The sequence below is a fragment of the Hyperolius riggenbachi genome, chromosome 9, assembly GCF_040937935.1.
Source record: "Hyperolius riggenbachi isolate aHypRig1 chromosome 9, aHypRig1.pri, whole genome shotgun sequence".
Classification (NCBI taxonomy): domain Eukaryota; kingdom Metazoa; phylum Chordata; class Amphibia; order Anura; family Hyperoliidae; genus Hyperolius; species Hyperolius riggenbachi.
In genome coordinates, this window is record NC_090654.1 from 13929474 (window position 1) to 13948191 (window position 18718).

An 18718-nucleotide genomic window follows, 5' to 3' on the forward strand; every position below is an offset into this window, starting at 1 on the left:
GATCGCCGCTAGGAGACTGTTAGATGGCGAAACCGCCGTCTATTTACTAGGTACAGCACTGCGATCTAAGGCAGCACTGTACTGGGGACAGCCGTGTCACACGGCTGTCCCCTCCAGAGGCAGGGAAGTGATTGGCTGTCATAGGCTTCATAGGCTGAAGCCTATGACAATCGATCACGCTGATTGGCTGGCGGAGGGAGGGGGAACCACAAAAATAAAAATACACATTTTTATTTAAAAAATAAACAAATATTTGAAAAAAAAATACACTGGGGGAGCGATCAGACCCCACCAACAGAGAGCTCTGTTGGTGGAGAAAAGGAGGGGGATCACTTGTGTGCTGAGTTGGACGGCCCTGCAGAGAGGCCTTGAAGCTGCAGTGGCCTAATTTGAGAAAAATGGCCTGGTCTTTAGGGGGGTTTAACACTGCGGTCCTCAATTGGTTAAGCAATACCAGTTGTCTAGTCACAACCCTGAACAAGCATGCAGCTAATCCAGTCACACTTCAGTCAGGCACACTACCAATCTGCATGCTTGTTCAGGGGCTATGGCTTAAAGTACTAGAAGCAGAGGATCAGCTGGACAGCCAGGCAATCTGTATTGTTTAAAGTAAACTGGAGACAAAAAATAAAAAGAATTATACTTACCCGGGACACAGAGGGAGCCCACAGACTGCAGGGGGATGGAGGAAGCTCCAGGTAAGTATAAATCCTTCTGTCTCGGGTACTGTGGTATGGGGGCGGAGCTTAAGAGTTTTAAATCTCCAAAACTCACTGACAGGCGCATGACCACCAAATATTAGAGTATTGGTGAGCAGCTTCAGAAATAGTACTGAACACAGAGTTCCTGTGCTGAGGAGTGAACAATGGTCACTTGCACAAATATCACAGCTGCCCACAGGACAAGTTGGGGAGAACATTCTGGAGGGACTTGGGGGATGCAGGGAATTTGATGAAAAGCATGTCACCACCAGCCAATAATCGTGTTTGATAAGCCCACCAGATATGGCCCCGCCCCCCGGAGGAGGAAACGCCGGCGCTCTGACTCACCTTCCTTTGGTTTCTGACAGTTTTCCCTCTCTCCAAAACCTTTGAGAAATAGACATAGAAACTCTCCTCTATGGGCAGGAAGATGAAGCGCGCCACAAGTGAGCCCAAATTATTCACAATATCGTACACACCTGGCAAACGAGAGGACAGAAGAGGGGAGGGGTCAGCTCAGATCACAGCAGGTTAAACAAGAGACGCACAGACAGCGTTTCTAGAGACGTAAATAATTCTGGTTTACATGAAAATGTTATGCAGCTTGGAATTCCTCCTCTGAAGTATGATTAGTTACATGCCTTTACTTTGTCCCTATGAAGCTCCATTCCTCAGATATTTCCACTTCCTGATTGTAGATAGTCAGCAAGTTAGCAGGCAGGAAGTGAGAGTTTTCAAGGAACAGGACTCAAAGTAACTGTATCTGTAGGTTCTCCCCTGACGCCTACTCCTCAGATATTCTGACATGCTGTCTGAACTTACTGTCGGTCACCAGGCCCAGTATTGAACGTCATCCCAGTCAGTAGCTGATACCACCTTTCCCATGAGCAATTTTTACCTTTTCTCAAATGGATCGTCTGTACACATTGGCCTCAATTCACTAAGATCATGCTGGAGATTATAAGGCAAGAGAAAACTTACCTCCACACAGTGAGAGAGTTATCTTATCTCTTCATTCCTTATGTTACCTCCTCTGTAGTTAATTTACCTCCTCTGTAGTTAATTTACCGCCTCTGTAGTTAATTTACCTCCTCTGTAGTTATTTTCACACGCAGTTAATTAACAGCCTGGCTTTAACTTTAGAATTCTGGAGTTATGTTATGGATTGGAGAGTTAACTTAAAGACAGAAGAGTTCACTTTAGGTTTGCCTGAGGTAAAATGTTTCCTGAATACGACATACCTCATCACCATGGTGACCACTCTAGAAGATTTATTAAAGACAGGAGATAAGCTTAGTGAATAGAGGCCAATGTCTTCTTTTATTTTTTTCCCTACTACTATCTCTTGTTAAAGTTCCTTTTAAAGGTTTTAGTATAGCTTGCTCTGGACTAGGATAACTACATACCTCAGAAGTCCTATTCCTCAGATATCACCCAGTTTATAAGCATTGGGACTTTACAGTGATGATGCACAGAAAACAGAAAAAAAAATGCTTCAGAGGAGAGCATACAAATGGCTAGTTAGGCTGGGTGCACACATAGCAGAAACGCTAGCATTGCGGAAAACACTGCGTTTTTGCCTTTAATGGAAGTCTATGGGCCGCAGGAAAAAAAATGCATAAGCGTTTTCTATGCATTTTCAAAGCTGTGTTTTCAAAAACGCTGGTTTTGTGGCATATTATGCAGGAACACTGCCAAAACGCACATAATAAAAGTCAATGGGAACGCAATGGTTTGCATTTTTTATGCGTTTTTTCTGAAAAAAAAAAAATGTTTGCTGTATTTTCACTTCCTGTTGTTGTCTTCCAAGTGATTTGTATAAATGGAAATATAAAAAGGCATGGAAAATGCATACAAAACGCATCGCAAACACACCAAAAACGCAGTAAAACGCTAAATAAAAGCGCACACAACATCAGCATAAAACATGACATAAAACTCAGCCTTTCACAATATGTCATATGTGAACCCGGACTTAAAGGGATACTGTAGGGGGTCGGGGGGAAATGAGCTGAACTTACCCGGGGCTTCTAATGGTCCCCCGCAGACATCCTGTGTTGGCGCTGCCACTCACCGATGCTCCGGCCCCGCCTCCAGTTCACTTCTGGAATTTCTGACTTTAAAGTCAGAAAACCACTGCTCCTGCATTGCCGTCAGGGCCGGCCCGCTCATGAGGCGGGGTGAAACTTTTGCCTCAGGCGGCAAATTTCCAGGGGCGGCACCGCCCGTCCGTGGGTGCGGGGAGCAGGCCGCCGAGCTGGAGGGGTAGCTGGCAGGACGGGGGTATTGGGCCTAGCGGCGGAGATGGGGGTCGAACCCCCCCTCCCTCGCCTGGGTCCCCCGTCCTCCGCTCCCCTCCAGCCTTAAATAGAAGCAGCCGCTACTCGTAAGAGGCACGGGCGGGGAGGACTCACCTCTTCCTCGTTCCAGCGTGCGCTCCACTGACGTCACTTCCTGCAACGCGGCCCCCCAGAGCGGGGGGGGGGGGGTGGTGGCAGTTTTTTCAAAATTTGCCTCAGGCGGCAACAAGTCTAGGGCCGGCCCTGGTTGCCGTGTCCTCGATCCTGCTGATGTCATCAAGAGCGCACAGCGCAGGCCCAGTATGGTCTGTGTCTGCGCAGTACACTCCTGGTGACATCAGCGGGAGCGAGGACACGGCAACGCAGGCGCAGTAGTTTTCTGACTTTAAAGTCAGAAATTCCAGAAGTGAACCGGAGGCGGGGCCGGAGCATTGGGGAGTGGCTGCGCCAACACAGGATGTGTGCGGGGGACCATTAGAAGCCCCGGGTAAGTTCAGCTCATTTTCCCCCGACCCCCCTACAGTATCCCTTTAAAAGAAACCTGAATGAGAATTATATGGAAGCTGCCATATATTTTCCTGTTAAACAATACCAGTTGCCTGGCAGCCCTGCTGGCTGCAGTAGCGTCTGAATAACACCAGAAACAAGCATGCAGCTAATCTTGTCAGTTCTGAAAATGTCAGAAACATCTGATCTGCTACATGCTTGTTCAGGGGTTATAGCTAAAAGTATTAGAGGCAGAGGATCAGCAAGATAGCCAGGCAACTGGTATTGCTTAAAAGGAAATAGATATGGCAGCCTACATAGCTCTCTCTCCTCAAGTTCCCTTTAAGAAGGGACATTTCCCAGTTCGGCTTCATTTTCAAGCTAATAAACAGATCAGCTAAAAATACATTGAGAAAACTGATAAAAGGAATCAGGTTTAACACACAGATGCAATCAATACTTCAGCGACAATAGTGTTCTCTTACCCTGATCTCCAAAAGACAGGACACTCAGAAACGTCATCACATAGCGCTCCCCTGTGTGGATAAAGAGGGCAGATAGTAAGGAGGGACCCCGAGGGCTGAAATTACCAGCATCCTGCAGGCGAAACTATTCACAACAGGAAGCAACGATTTTTGGCATGGGGTTCAGCTTAACTTTTTGACTGGTAAAAGTTTTAATTCATAGACTTATGCAGGGTTCACACTTGGCCAAGTACGCATTTTAACGCATCAGGAAATGTAAACTGAGGAACACACAACTTAAAGTGGTACTGAAATAACGTAAAAAATTAAGTTTCACTTACCTGGGGCTTCTGCTAGCCCCCTGCAGCCGCCCTGGGCCCTCGCCGGTCCTGAGCAATCCTCTGTTCCCCCGCCACGGCTCACTTTCACTTTGCGCAGTGGAAGCCAACTTCTAAGTCGATGTCCACTAACCCCTGGCCATGCGTATCCTCGTACGTGTTCACGTAGCCAGGAGCGTCCTGCGCAGGAGCAATACGGGAAAATCTCTACTGTGTGAACGAGGATGCTCGCAGTCAGGGTCGCGCAGGTGCACTGTGCACCCACTACGTGAAGCGGGGAACGAAGAATCGCTCAGGACTGCGAAGGCACAGGTTGGCTGCAGGGGGCTAGCAGAAGCCCCAGGTAAGGGAAACTCTTCATTTTTTAGGTTATTTCAGTTCCGCTTCAAAGCAAACCTGAAAAAAAAACTTATGAGATAATGAATTGTATCTGTAGTACGGATAATGAATAAAACATTAGTAGCAAATAAAAGCATCTTATATTTTTATATTCAGTTATTTAGCTTTTTTTTTTTATAACATTGCATCATTCTGTCAATGTTGCAGTTTTACAACCACACTCTGTCTTTTAAGTTATAAAACAAAGCAGAATAATGACCCTTTGACTCTCCTGCAGTAAAACCTGATCTCAAGCTGTCTCTCACTGCTTCTTGGCCGTTCAAGTGCTTCAGAAAACAGGACTGTATTCCACCCAATGGGACCAATAGCCCAGAGAAGCTCTTTTGCATAGATAACTAAAGTTTCTTAACTCTTTAAGTTCTGGAAAACAATATGAGACTTTTCTTTGCTACTAATGTTCTATTTCTTAGCTGTACTACACATACAAGTTACTATCTCATACGTTTATTTTCGCTTCAGGTTTGCTGTAAGTCAATAGGTGGTTCATGGCGATCCACTTTTCGTATTGCGCTTCCCTGTGTGTCTCTCTCTCTCCTGCGTGCGTCGCAATGCATGCTGGGAGATGTAGTCTGTGAATGCGAGAACATCCCCCCGTATGCATTGCAGCAAATGCGCAAGAGAGACGCTGCTGGGGACTATAGAATGCGGATACAGAGCTTGTTGGTCCTACAGGTCGGGGAGCAGAGGAGCAGCATCCTGTAGGTAAGTAATGAGGCTCACCCCAATCCCTGTCTCCCCCCCCCTCCCCCAACTGTACGCACCATTACAAACCTTCCTTAAGGGGAGCTTCATTTAAAAAAAATATACGTACATCTCTGGTGCTCAGTTCCATGTAAGGAATCGTGGTGTGCTTACGGAAGTTTTAGAAGTCGTGGGAGAATGAGGCATGGGAGGGGAGGAGCGCTCCATGGTGTAAAACAGCTTTATGCAATAAAAATGCACAATAAATGCACTTACTGTGTGATAAAACACAGTGAGCCTGTAGTATTTGGGAGATAGCCCTCTCGATGTGACCTCAGAGGTTTCGCCTGATAAACTCCCGTGGCCTGCAGCAGTCTAAGTCCAGGGGAAAAGGACTCAGGCAGCTGGCCCGTCAGGTGTCCATGTACTGGTGGAGTCACAACGCGTTTCAGTGTTCAACTAGAGCGACCAGACATCCCGGATTGCCCGGGACGCGTCCCGAATTCGGGGTTCGCTGTCCCAGGCTGCATGAGGTCCCGGGAAACGTCCCGCTTTCAGCAGCGGGACGTCCCGGCCTCGGGAATCTGGCCACTCTATCCCTCATGAACTGGCAGCGGCGTCTATAGACGCCGTGCCAGTTCATTGCCCGCAGCCCCGCTCCAGCCTCCTTCTTCCGGTGTCTGTTCCGACATCGGCAGGCGAGCAGGGCTACGGCAAGATGGCTGCCGAAGCCCTGTACTGGAGACTATTTGTGTCTCCAGTACAGGGCTTCGGGCGCCATCTTGCCGTAGCCCTGTCAGCGCGGGAGATGAGCAGGAGGAAGGTGGTCCGGGAGCAGCAAGCCAGAGGCCGGAGACTTCTGCCAGGTGAGTAAATGCTTTCTTTTCCAGGTGACATTTGCTCCCATTACGTTTCTTTTCTGGTGAAATGTTTGCCCGCATTGCGTTTCTTTTCTGGTGAAATGTTTGCCCGCATTGCATTTCTTTTCTGGTGAAATGTTTGCCCGCATTGCGTTTACTTTCTAGTGAAATGTTTGCCCGCATTGCGTTTCTTTTCTGGTGAAATGTTTGCCTGCATTGCGCCGCAGTCCCCCCCGGTCTTCATCGCTGCGCGCTCCTCAGTCCTCCCCACTTTTCGCCCCCCCCCCCCTGTCCCAGGTTGGACCCACAAAAATCTGGTCACTCTAGTTCAACCCTTCATCAGGTGACGCCACCAGTAGTGTTGGGCGAACATCTAGATGTTCGGGTTCGGGCCGAACAGGCCGAACATGGCCGCGATGTTCGGGTGTTCGACCCGAACTCCGAACATAATGGAAGTCAATGGGGACCCGAACTTTTGTGGTTTGTAAAGCCTCCTTACATGCCACATACCCCAAATTTACAGGGTATGTGCACCTTGGGAGTGGGTACAAGAGGAAAAAAAAATTAGCAAAAAGAGCTTATAGTTTTTGAGAAAATCGATTTTAAAGTTTCAAAGGGAAAACTGTCTTTTAAATGCGGGAAATGTCTGTTTTCTTTGCACAGGTAACATGTTTTTTGTCGGCATGCAGTCATAAATGTAATACATATAAGAGGTTCCAGGAAAAGGGACCGGTAACGCTAACCCAGCAGCAGCACACGTGATGGAACAGGAGGAGGGTGGCGCAGGAGGAGAAGAAGGCCACGCTTTGTGAGACACAACAACCCCGGCCTTGCATGAGGGCAAGAAGCGTGCGGATAGCAGGCTTTGTACCGCCATGCAGTCATAAATGTAATAAAGATAAGTGGTTCAATAAACAGGGACCACGCGGCAACGCTAACCCAGCAGCAGCAGACGTGATGGAACAGGAGGAGGCGCAGGAGGAGAAGGCCACACTTTGTGAGACACAACAACCCAGGCCTTGCATGAGGGCAAGAAGCGTGCGGATAGCATGCTTTGTACCGCCATGCAGTCATAAATGTAATAAAGATAAGTGGTTCAATAAACAGGGACCACGCGGCAACGCTAACCCAGCAGCAGCACACGTGATGGAACAGGAGGAGGGTGGCGCAGGAGGAGAAGAAGGCCACGCTTTGTGAGACACAACAACCCCGGCCTTGCATGAGGGCAAGAAGCGTGCGGATAGCAGGCTTTGTACCGCCATGCAGTCATAAATGTAATAAAGATAAGTGGTTCAATAAACAGGGACCACGCGGCAACGCTAACCCAGCAGCAGCAGACGTGATGGAACAGGAGGAGGCGCAGGAGGAGAAGGCCACGCGTTGTGAGACACAACAACCCAGGCCTTGCATGAGGGCAAGAAGCGTGCGGATAGCATGCTTTGTACCGCCATGCAGTCATAAATGTAATAAAGATAAGTGGTTCAATAAACAGGGACCACGCGGCAACGCTAACCCAGCAGCAGCACACGTGATGGAACAGGAGGAGGGTGGCGCAGGAGGAGAAGAAGGCCACGCTTTGTGAGACACAACAACCCCGGCCTTGCATGAGGGCAAGAAGCGTGCGGATAGCAGGCTTTGTACCGCCATGCAGTCATAAATGTAATAAAGATAAGTGGTTCAATAAACAGGGACCACGCGGCAACGCTAACCCAGCAGCAGCAGACGTGATGGAACAGGAGGAGGCGCAGGAGGAGAAGGCCACGCTTTGTGAGACACAACAACCCAGGCCTTGCATGAGGGCAAGAAGCGTGCGGATAGCATGCTTTGTACCGCCATGCAGTCATAAATGTAATAAAGATAAGTGGTTCAATAAACAGGGACCACGCGGCAACGCTAACCCAGCAGCAGCAGACGTGATGGAACAGGAGCAGGCGCAGGAGGAGAAGGCCACGCTTTGTGAGACACAACAACCCAGGCCTTGCATGAGGGCAAGAAGCGTGCGGATAGCATGCTTTGTACCGCCATGCAGTCATAAATGTAATAAAGATAAGTGGTTCAATAAACAGGGACCACGCGGCAACGCTAACCCAGCAGCAGCAGACGTGATGGAACAGGAGCAGGCGCAGGAGGAGAAGGCCACGCTTTGTGAGACACAACAACCCAGGCCTTGCATGTGGACAAAAAGCGTGCGGATATAGCAGCAATGCTTTTTGCCGCCATGCAGTCATAAATGTAATACAGATGAGAGGTTCAATAAACAGGGCCCGGAAACGCAACACCATCCCAGATGTTCATTGGTCATGTTACTTGGTTGGGGTCCTGGAGTGTTGCGTAGTCATTTCCAATCCAGGATTGATTCATTTTAATTTGAGTCAGACGGTCTGCATTTTCTGTAGAGAGGCGGATACGCCGATCTGTGACGATGCCTCCGGCAGCACTGAAACAGCGTTCCGACATAACGCTGGCTGCCGGGCAAGCCAGCACCTCTATTGCGTACATTGCCAGTTCGTGCCAGGTGTCTAGCTTCGATACCCAATAGTTGAAGGGTGCAGATGGATGGTTCGACACAGCTACGCCATCTGACATGTAGTCCTTGACCATCTTCTCCAGGCGATCGGTGTTGGAGGTGGATCTGCACGCTTGCTGTTCAGTGGGCTGCGGCTGCATGGGTGTCAGAAAATTTTCCCACTCCAAGGACACTGCCGATACCATTCCCTTTTGGGTACTAGCTGCGGCTTGCGTTGTTTGCTGCCCTCCTGGTCGTCCTGGGTTTGCGGAAGTCAGTCTGTCTGCGTACAACTGGCTAGAGGAGGGGGAGGATGTCAATCTCCTCTCTAAAGTCTCCACAAGGGCCTGCTGGTATTCTTCCATTTTGACCTGTCTGACTCTTTCTTCAAGCAGTTTTGGAACATTGTGTTTGTACCGTGGATCCAGAAGGGTATAAACCCAGTAATTGGTGTTGTCCAGAATGCGCACAATGCGTGGGTCACGTTCAATGCAGTCTAGCATGAATTGAGCCATGTGTGCCAGAGTCCTACCAGAATCCTCATCATCCTCTTGTGAGCGTTGTGATAGTTGTTGTGATGCATCATAGTCGTCACCTTCCTCCTGGTCTGCTTCTGCTGACCATTCGCGTTGAATTGTGGAAGTCCAACGTGCACCGCTCTGGCCCTCGTCAGTGGTGGCATGAAATTCCTGCTCCAACTCCAGCTGTTCCTCCTCCTCTTCTTCGTCATAGCTGCTGGGGCCAGCGTTCCCTGAGGCGGATGGCCTGATGTTGGTACCATCACGCTGATCGTTTTCTCCTTCAGATTCCCCCAGTTGCATCATGACAGCTGTTTCCTTGATTTTTAACATCGACCTCTTCAGTAAACACAGCAGTGGTATGGTAATGCTGACTGAAGAGTTGTCACTGCTCACAAGCAACGTGGATTGCTCAAAATTTTGGAGGACTTGGCAGAGGTCCAACATGTTGGCCCAATCGGATCCACAGAAGCTTGGCAGCTGGCCGGATGCGCCTCGGTACTGCGCCGTCATGTACTGGACCACTGCACTCTTCTGCTCGCAAAAGCGGGCTAGCATGTGCAGCGTAGAATTCCAGCGCGTAGGGACATCACACAGCAAGCGATGGTGGGGGAGATTGAAGCGCTCCTGCATCTTGGCGAGTGCCCCCGAAGCAGTACTGGAATTTCTACAATGTTTGGACACTCGACGCACCTTCAACAGCAGATCGGGCACGCCTGGGTATGTCCTCAGGAACCGCTGAACTACTAGGTTCATCACGTGCGCCAGGCAAGGGATGTGTGTCAGCGTAGCCAACCTTAAAGCGCGAATGAGATTACTCCCATTATCACACACAACCATGCCCGGTTTCAGGTCCAGCGGTGCCAGCCACAAATCCGTCTGTTCCTTTATTCCCCTCCAAATTTCCTCCCCTGTGTGCTGCTTATCCCCAAGGCAGATTAGCTTCAGCAACGCTTGCTGACGCATGCCAACAGCTGTGCTGCACTGCTTCCACGATCCTACTGCTGCTGGGTTAGCGTTTCCGGATGAGGTACAGCTTTGAGATGCGTTGGAGGAGAAGGAGTCAGAGAGGTAGGTGCTGCTGTTGTTATCCAGTGGGAGGGACGGCGGTGCAGCTGTTTGTGGCGTGGGCAACACCCGTGCCGTAGCAGGTGAGGAATCGCTGCCAGGCTCCACAAGGTTCACCCAGTGCGCGGTAAGGGAGATGTATCGACCCTGGCCGAACGCACTCGTCCAGGTGTCAGTGGTGAGGTGAACCTTGCAGGCAACGGCATTCTTCAAGCTTCGGGTTATTTTGCTGACCACGTGCTCATGCAACTCAGGCACTGCAGAGCGTGCAAAGTGGTAGCGGCTGGGAACCACGTAACGTGGGATGGCCACTGACATCATGCCCTTGAAGCTGTTTGTCTCCACCAATCGATATGGCAGCATTTCGCAGGCCAGAAGCTTGGCTATGCTGGCTGTTACTGCCACGGCCCGGGGGTCATTTGCTGGCAATTTCCTCTTGCGCTCAAACATCTCCGACACAGACAACTGAACCGTAGCGCTGCACACGGAAGGGCTGTTGGTTGTTGTGTTTGATGAACACTGGGAGACCTCAAGAGCACTACTCCGGAAAGTGACAGTGTCAGCGTCGTCTGATGTTTGTGAATGTTGTGAACCACGCAATGGCTGGGCTACTGCTGCTGCTGAGGCGGGTCTGGTGAACCCAAGGGAGGCAGTGTTGTTTCTGGTACCCTGTCCTGACGCGTTTGCCCAAAGAGTGGGATGTTTGGATAGCATGTGACGGCTCATGCTGGTGGTGGAGAGGTTGTTAATATTTTTCCCCCTGCTCAGGCGGGTCTTGCACACCTTGCAAATCGCCATGGTAACATCCTCAGTGCAGTCTTCAAAGAAAGCCCAGACTTTGGAGCACCTGCCTCCTTGCTGGCGATTTCTGTTTGCTCCTCTTTTGCCTCTCACTTGAACTTCCACGCTTGTGGTGCCTGAAATTGCGCGCCGCCTACCTTGTGGCACAAGGCGAACTCGTGCAGCAGTGTGTTCTTCAACAGACTCATCTGTGCTGCTGCTACGACGGCGATGTTCTCGTTCACAAACAAAATCTGGGTCTCTGTCCACATTGTCCATACCCTCCTCTTCCATCTCCTCAAACTCGTCATATGTCATTGTGGGCCACCGCCGTGGAGTAGAGCTCCCCACAACAACCTCTGCGCAGCACACTCCAACGTCGTCTTCCAGATCTTGTCGGCCGACCTCCTGCAATTGCAACCCCTCCTGCCCAAATTGCTCTGGGATTTGGGTTTCCGAGTCCTCTTCGGACTCGCCTTGTATTTCAGTGCGCGGTGCATTTCCCACAGTTAACGGTTGTGAATCCAGGCACAACATTTCTGGCTGTTCCTCCATTGACCTTTGAAAGGTGGAAGTTTGTTGGGCTGGGAATAGCTCCTGCGAATACCCCATTGTGTCCTGAGGTAATTCATCGGACTGGTTATCTGGCAGTTGTGTGCGTGGTGTCGCTGCCGGTTGTGTCAGCTTTGTGCCCACTGGCTCCTTGTAACTGGCTGAGGACTCGGACCTCGTGCGTGATGTGCTGGTGCTGCTTAACCCACTGCTGGACGCTTGAGAGGTCATCCAAGTAATTATCTGGTCCTGTTCTTTTGGATTTGTGAGGGTTGTTGTCCTGGACAACATGGGCGGTATTGAGTGGGTTTTCTTGGGTGCTCCCCTGTGGCCTGTACGTGAACCGTCAGGGGAAACACCTCTTCCCTTGCCCCTCCCTCTTTCACCGGATTTCTTCCTCATTTCACTTATCCTTACAGTACACGCTGACTGGCAGCAGTACAGTGGCAGTACAGAAATGCTATACAGTACCACTATTCCCAGCAGCGACACAGAGCACAATGCTATACAGTGACGGGTGAGCGGTGTACCACTATTCCCAGCAGACACAGAACAGTACACAGAATGCTATATAGTGTGGCTGAACGAGCGGTGTACCACTATTCCCAGCAGACACAGAACAGTACACAGAATGCTATATAGTGTGGCTGAACGAGCGGTGTACTACTGTTCCCAGCAGACACAGAACAGTACACAGAATGCTATATAGTGTGGCTGAACGAGCGGTGTACTACTGTTCCCAGCAGACACAGAACAGTACACAGAATGCTATATAGTGTGGCTGAACGAGCGGTGTACCACTATTCCCAGCAGACACAGAACAGTACACAGAATGCTATATAGTGTGGCTGAACGAGCGGTGTACTACTGTTCCCAGCAGACACAGAACAGTACACAGAATGCTATATAGTGTGGCTGAACGAGCGGTGTACCACTATTCCCAGCAGACACAGAACAGTACACAGAATGCTATATAGTGTGGCTGAACGAGCGGTGTACTACTGTTCCCAGCAGACACAGAACAGTACACAGAATGCTATATAGTGTGGCTGAACGAGCGGTGTACCACTATTCCCAGCAGACACAGAACAGTACACAGAATGCTATATAGTGTGGCTGAACGAGCGGTGTACTACTGTTCCCAGCAGACACAGAACAGTACACAGAATGCTATATAGTGTGGCTGAACGAGCGGTGTACCACTGTTCCCAGCAGACACAGAACAGTACACAGAATGCTATATAGTGTGGCTGAACGAGCGGTGTATTACTGTTCCCAGCAGACACAGAACAGTACACAGAATGCTATATAGTGTGGCTGAACGAGCGGTGTACTACTGTTCCCAGCAGACACAGAACAGTACACAGAATGCTATATAGTGTGGCTGAACGAGCGGTGTACTACTGTTCCCAGCAGACACAGAACAGTACACAGAATGCTATATAGTGTGGCTGAACGAGCGGTGTACTACTGTTCCCAGCAGACACAGAACAGTACACAGAATGCTATATAGTGTGGCTGAACGAGCGGTGTACTACTGTTCCCAGCAGACACAGAACAGTACACAGAATGCTATATAGTGTGGCTGAACGAGCGGTGTACTACTGTTCCCAGCAGACACAGAACAGTACACAGAATGCTATATAGTGTGGCTGAACGAGCGGTGTACCACTATTCCCAGCAGACACAGAACAGTACACAGAATGCTATATAGTGTGGCTGAACGAGCGGTGTACTACTGTTCCCAGCAGACACAGAACAGTACACAGAATGCTATATAGTGTGGCTGAACGAGCGGTGTACCACTGTTCCCAGCAGACACAGAACAGTACACAGAATGCTATATAGTGTGGCTGAACGAGCGGTGTATTACTGTTCCCAGCAGACACAGAACAGTACACAGAATGCTATATAGTGTGGCTGAACGAGCGGTGTACTACTGTTCCCAGCAGACACAGAACAGTACACAGAATGCTATATAGTGTGGCTGAACGAGCGGTGTACTACTGTTCCCAGCAGACACAGAACAGTACACAGAATGCTATATAGTGTGGCTGAACGAGCGGTGTACTACTGTTCCCAGCAGACACAGAACAGTACACAGAATGCTATATAGTGTGGCTGAACGAGCGGTGTACTACTGTTCCCAGCAGACACAGAACAGTACACAGAATGCTATATAGTGTGGCTGAACGAGCGGTGTACTACTGTTCCCAGCAGACACAGAACAGTACACAGAATGCTATATAGTGTGGCTGAACGAGCGGTGTACTACTGTTCCCAGCAGCGACACACAATGACTGGGGGGGACCCTGGCTAGCGTGGCTGGAGCGCGAACTACCCTGCCTGCCTACCCAAAGCTAAACCCACAGACAAATGGCGGAGATATGACGTGGTTCGGGTATTTATTTACCCGAACCACGTGACAGTTCGGCCAATCAGAGCGCGTTCGGGTCCGAACCACGTGACCCGTTCGGCCAATCACAGCGCTAGCCGAACGTTCGGGGAACGTTCGGCCATGCGCTCTTAGTTCGGCCATATGGCCGAACGGTTTGGCCGAGCACCGTCAGGTGTTCGGCCGAACTCGAACATCACCCGAACAGGGTGATGTTCTGCAGAACCCGAACAGTGGCGAACACTGTTCGCCCAACACTAGCCACCAGCACACACATGGAGAATATACAGAGTGGACCTTTCATCTGTTGCCATGGAAAAGCGGGTAAACTGCGGGAAAGGAAGCGGAGTTAATGCACCTGGAAGGGAGAATGGGGGCAATGCGATCAATGAATGAAGTCCTGTTTATGTAACTCACCTTCCGTCAGGATCTGCTTCAGAAACGACTGTTTTAAGAAACTCCAGGCTAGCCAGGCCTGTTTCCAGTCTATGAAGTCCTGTAGAGAAAATACAACACCCCAAATGAAAACAATCATCATTATTTAATCAGGTTCCCGTCCTCCCCTGCCAGTGTAGAATTTTAAAACACCCTGATGAAGCAGTCGATTGGCTGTGAAACGCATAGGTGGGTGGGGCTTGCACCAGCTGTGTTTAACGTTACTGTGTCACATGCCTCGCTGGCCTGGCCGTGGCGTGGAGGGTCCGGTGTACAGTGGAAGTCCTGCAGGCGATCTATGCCAACACCAGGCAATATGCTATCATCAAGTGGGGACCACTGCACCTATGCCGTCCGGCAGCTGAGTGATCACATCCAGCCTGAGTTAAGGAACAAATCCCGATAGTCTACAGGGAAGAAATGACAGGGCTCCTCTGTTGCACGCCTCTGTTGGTAGTCATTTCAGATGCGGCCTGGTATAGCAGTGCTGCCAATGCTCCCCTGTTGTCTAGAAAAAAAATGTGTTAACCATTTTATGGCCAGCTACTCTCAGGTTCACACTATATTTGTTTGATAATTAGAGGTTATGAAGTATACCTCATTGAGGTTGATGGGTCTAGTATGGAACACTCAGTCTTCATGCAAACAGTTTTGGAAGCGAACATGCTCCATTATGTTAATTTGGTGCATCTGTTTTGAATGCAAGTTGTGCATCCCGCTTATAATTGGCCCCTGTGCCTCTATGCTGGTAGACATTCACATACAGCCTGTCTTGGAAAGCGCTGCCACCTCTCCATGCTGTACAAATCCTGATAGTCTGTTGTGAGTCGGACGGAGGAGGATTATGTTTATATTCCTTATGCACATGATGTACATTGACCGTGAGGTACTGTTACCCTGGATGTGATTCTAAAATCCTGTAGTCCTGTAAAAACAGGAGTTTGCAGACTCAGGGCCGGTTTAAGAAGCTTGGGGGCCCTGAGGCAAAGGTACATTGGGGCCCCCCCTACACAACACCCACCCAGAAATGTCAGCCCCCTTTGCCCCCGAACTAGCTACTGTACTACAGCCCTCGTCTGTCCTCGCTCCCCCCTAGAGGAGCCTGCAGCATCTCACTTACTGTGCGGTGCGATGGTGGCAGAGACGAGGACCGTTAGGTGGAAGATCAGCAGGCAGGGGCGGGAGGCAGGGATTCATACTTTACCTGGTTCCGTCGGTATACAGTTACCATAGTTCCCTTCCTGTCTGCTGGACCGCAGCGGCGCTCTCCTCGACATGACGTCACATGCCTGCGACACGTTGGGAAGAGCGCCGCTTTCCTTTTTTTGCAAGATTTGCTAACAAGTGTGGGAACTCTGGCTTGATTACTGTGATAATGGCAGCCTTTTACATTTTTCCCATTGACAGGAATGGGTGAAATCTGATTTGCTGTTTGTAGCTCCGCCCATGTGTGCAGGGGGGATGCAAGACCCCCAGAACATATCATCCCAGGTAGTAAGGGATCTGTATACCAAGTTTCATTCAAATTGGTCAAGCAGTTTTCGAGTGACCGCGGCACATACATAGTACATACATACACACATCCGATTTTATATACCGTATATAGATTTATATAGCGCTGACATCTTCTGCAGCACTTTACAGAGTACATAGTCATGTCACTGACTGTCCTCAGAGGAGCTCACAATCTAATCCTACCATAGTCATAGTCTAATGTCCTACCATATTATTATTATGTATATATATAGCACTGACATCTTCTGCAGCACTTTACAGAGTACATAGTCATGTCACTGACTGTCCTCAGAGAAGCTCACAGTCTAATCCTACCATAGTCATAGTCTAGTGTCCTACCATATTGTTATTATGTATTTATATAGCGCTGACATCTTCTGCAGCACTGGGGAGTACACAAATCACACCAGGAGCTATGAACAAGGAAGCAAGATTGCTCAGAGCGACCGCAGCTCTGAGCTTCCGAAAACCGCCACAATAAAGAAGACACAATGGTTGCTCAGTGCAACCGCAGCACTGAGCATCTAATGTACACCACACTGAGTAACAAGGATAGACAACAGTCAGACAGACGGAATGCTTGCCAATCTAATGGCTGCCCCAGTGATAGCAAACATCCACACTGACATGGACAAGACAAACAAGTAGGAGCGTAACTAATAGCGACCGCAGCCTATAGTTACGTTCACAGAAACAGGACAAGCAATAATCCTACCCGTCACCAACGTGGTGAAGGCAGTCTCCAAACTGTCAGGATAGGAGAAGACTTCATTGTACCCCCACGGGCGCAGTGTACGTCTAGGCAGGCAAAGCAAGGTAATGCAATACAATATTAAAACTTTACACAGGGAACCCAGCAGCCAGCTAAGGCAAAGCTGAACCCTATGATGGGCGAGGTGTGAGGAGAAGCAGGCACTTCTATGGACATCAGCCAATGGGAACAGATATACAAATTCCCACATAGCTGAATGTTAATCACGCAATCCTGTGTTAAGGTGCCCATACATGTACAATTTTTTTGATTAATTTTGTTTGATTATTCCGTTCGGTCAAATATAAAGATTTTTCCAACATGTCGGATTTTTCTAAAAAAAAAAAAAAAAAGTATAATCATTCATTTTTCTTGATCAAAAAAAAGATTCTTTTCAACTTTTATTCGATTCGATCCTTTTGGTCAAATAAACGTGAAAATCTAACATTTTTATTGTACCACATATGGGCACCATTAGGCTGATTGAAGGCATTCACTGCCTGTGAATGGAAAGGACTATTATGCAAACAACATGAATGTAAGAAATCCACAGCTGTCTGACTGCAGTTCAACTGCAGCCAGCCCTAGGTGGATTCATGACAACATCCTGAGCTGCTCTGGACTGCAGAGTGATTGCAAATGGCAATGAGACTCATTGCGAATGCGATCAAAACCAAGCAACCAAATGCAAGCAGAGAAATCAAAACTGCTCGGTTTCAGCTCCGCTGCAACCGACAGGACATGCTACAGGAAGGATCCTTATAAGCACTTTACAGAGTACATAGTCATGTCACTGACTGCCCTCAGAGGAGCTCACAATCTAATCCTACCATAGTCATAGTGTAATGTCCTACCATATTATTATTATGTATTTATATACCACTGACATCTTCTGCAGCACATTACAGAGTACATAGTCATGTCACTGACTGTCCTCAGAGGGGCTCACACTCTAATCCTACCATAGCCATAGTCTAATGTCCTACCATATTATTATTATGTATTTATATATCACTGACATCTTCTGCAGCACCTTACAGAGTACATAGTCATGTCACTGACTGTCCTCAGAGGAGCTCACAATCTAATCCCTACCATAGTCCTAGTCTAATGCCCTGCCATATTATTATGTATTTATATAGCACTGACATCTCCTGCAGCACATTACAGAGTACATAGTCATGTCACTGACTGTCCTCAGAGGAGCTCACACTCTAATCCTACCATAGTCACAGTCTAATGTCCTACCATATTATTATTATGTATTTATATAGCACTGACATCTTCTGCAGCACTGTACAGAGTACATAGTCATGTCACTGACTGTCCTCAGAGGAGCTCACACTCTAATCCTACCATAGTCATAGTGTAATGTCCTACCATATTATTATTATGTATTTATATAGCACTGACATCTTCTGCAGCACATTACAGAGTACATAGTCATGTCACTGACTGTCCTCAGAGGAGCTCACACTCTAATCCTACCATAGTCACAGTCTAATGTCCTACCATATTATTATTATGTATTTATATAGCACTGACATCTTCTGCAGCACTGTACAGAGTACATAGTCATGTCACTGACTGTCCTCAGAGGAGCTCACACTCTAATCCTACCATAGTCATAGTCTAATGTCCTACCATAATATTATTATGTATTTATATAGCACTGACATCTCCTGCAGCACTGTACAGAGTACATAGTCTTGTCACTGACTGTCCTCAGAGGAGCTCACACTCTAATCCTACCATAGTCATAGTCTAATGTCCTACCATATTATTATTATGTATTTATATAGCACTGGCATCTTCTGCAGCACTTTATAGAGTACATAGTCATGTCACTGACTGTCCTCAGAGGAGCTCACAATCTAATCCTACCATAGTCATAGTCTAATGTCCTACCATAATATTATTATGTATTTATATAGCACTGACATCTTCTGCAGCACTTTATAGAGTACAT

The 18718-nt window shown here is 48.6% G+C and overlaps 1 long non-coding RNA gene across 1 annotated transcript; it reads right to left on the reverse strand.

The window, feature by feature from the left end:
* Nucleotides 1–1070: 1070 nt before the first annotated feature.
* LOC137533697 (uncharacterized) lies at nucleotides 1071–14537 on the reverse strand. The gene is made up of 3 exons (XR_011024187.1): nucleotides 14466–14537; nucleotides 3973–4023; nucleotides 1071–1180 (listed from the first exon to the last, which is right to left on the reverse strand). It is a non-coding gene; the product is annotated as an uncharacterized lncRNA (long non-coding RNA).
* Nucleotides 14538–18718: the final 4181 nt, after the last annotated feature.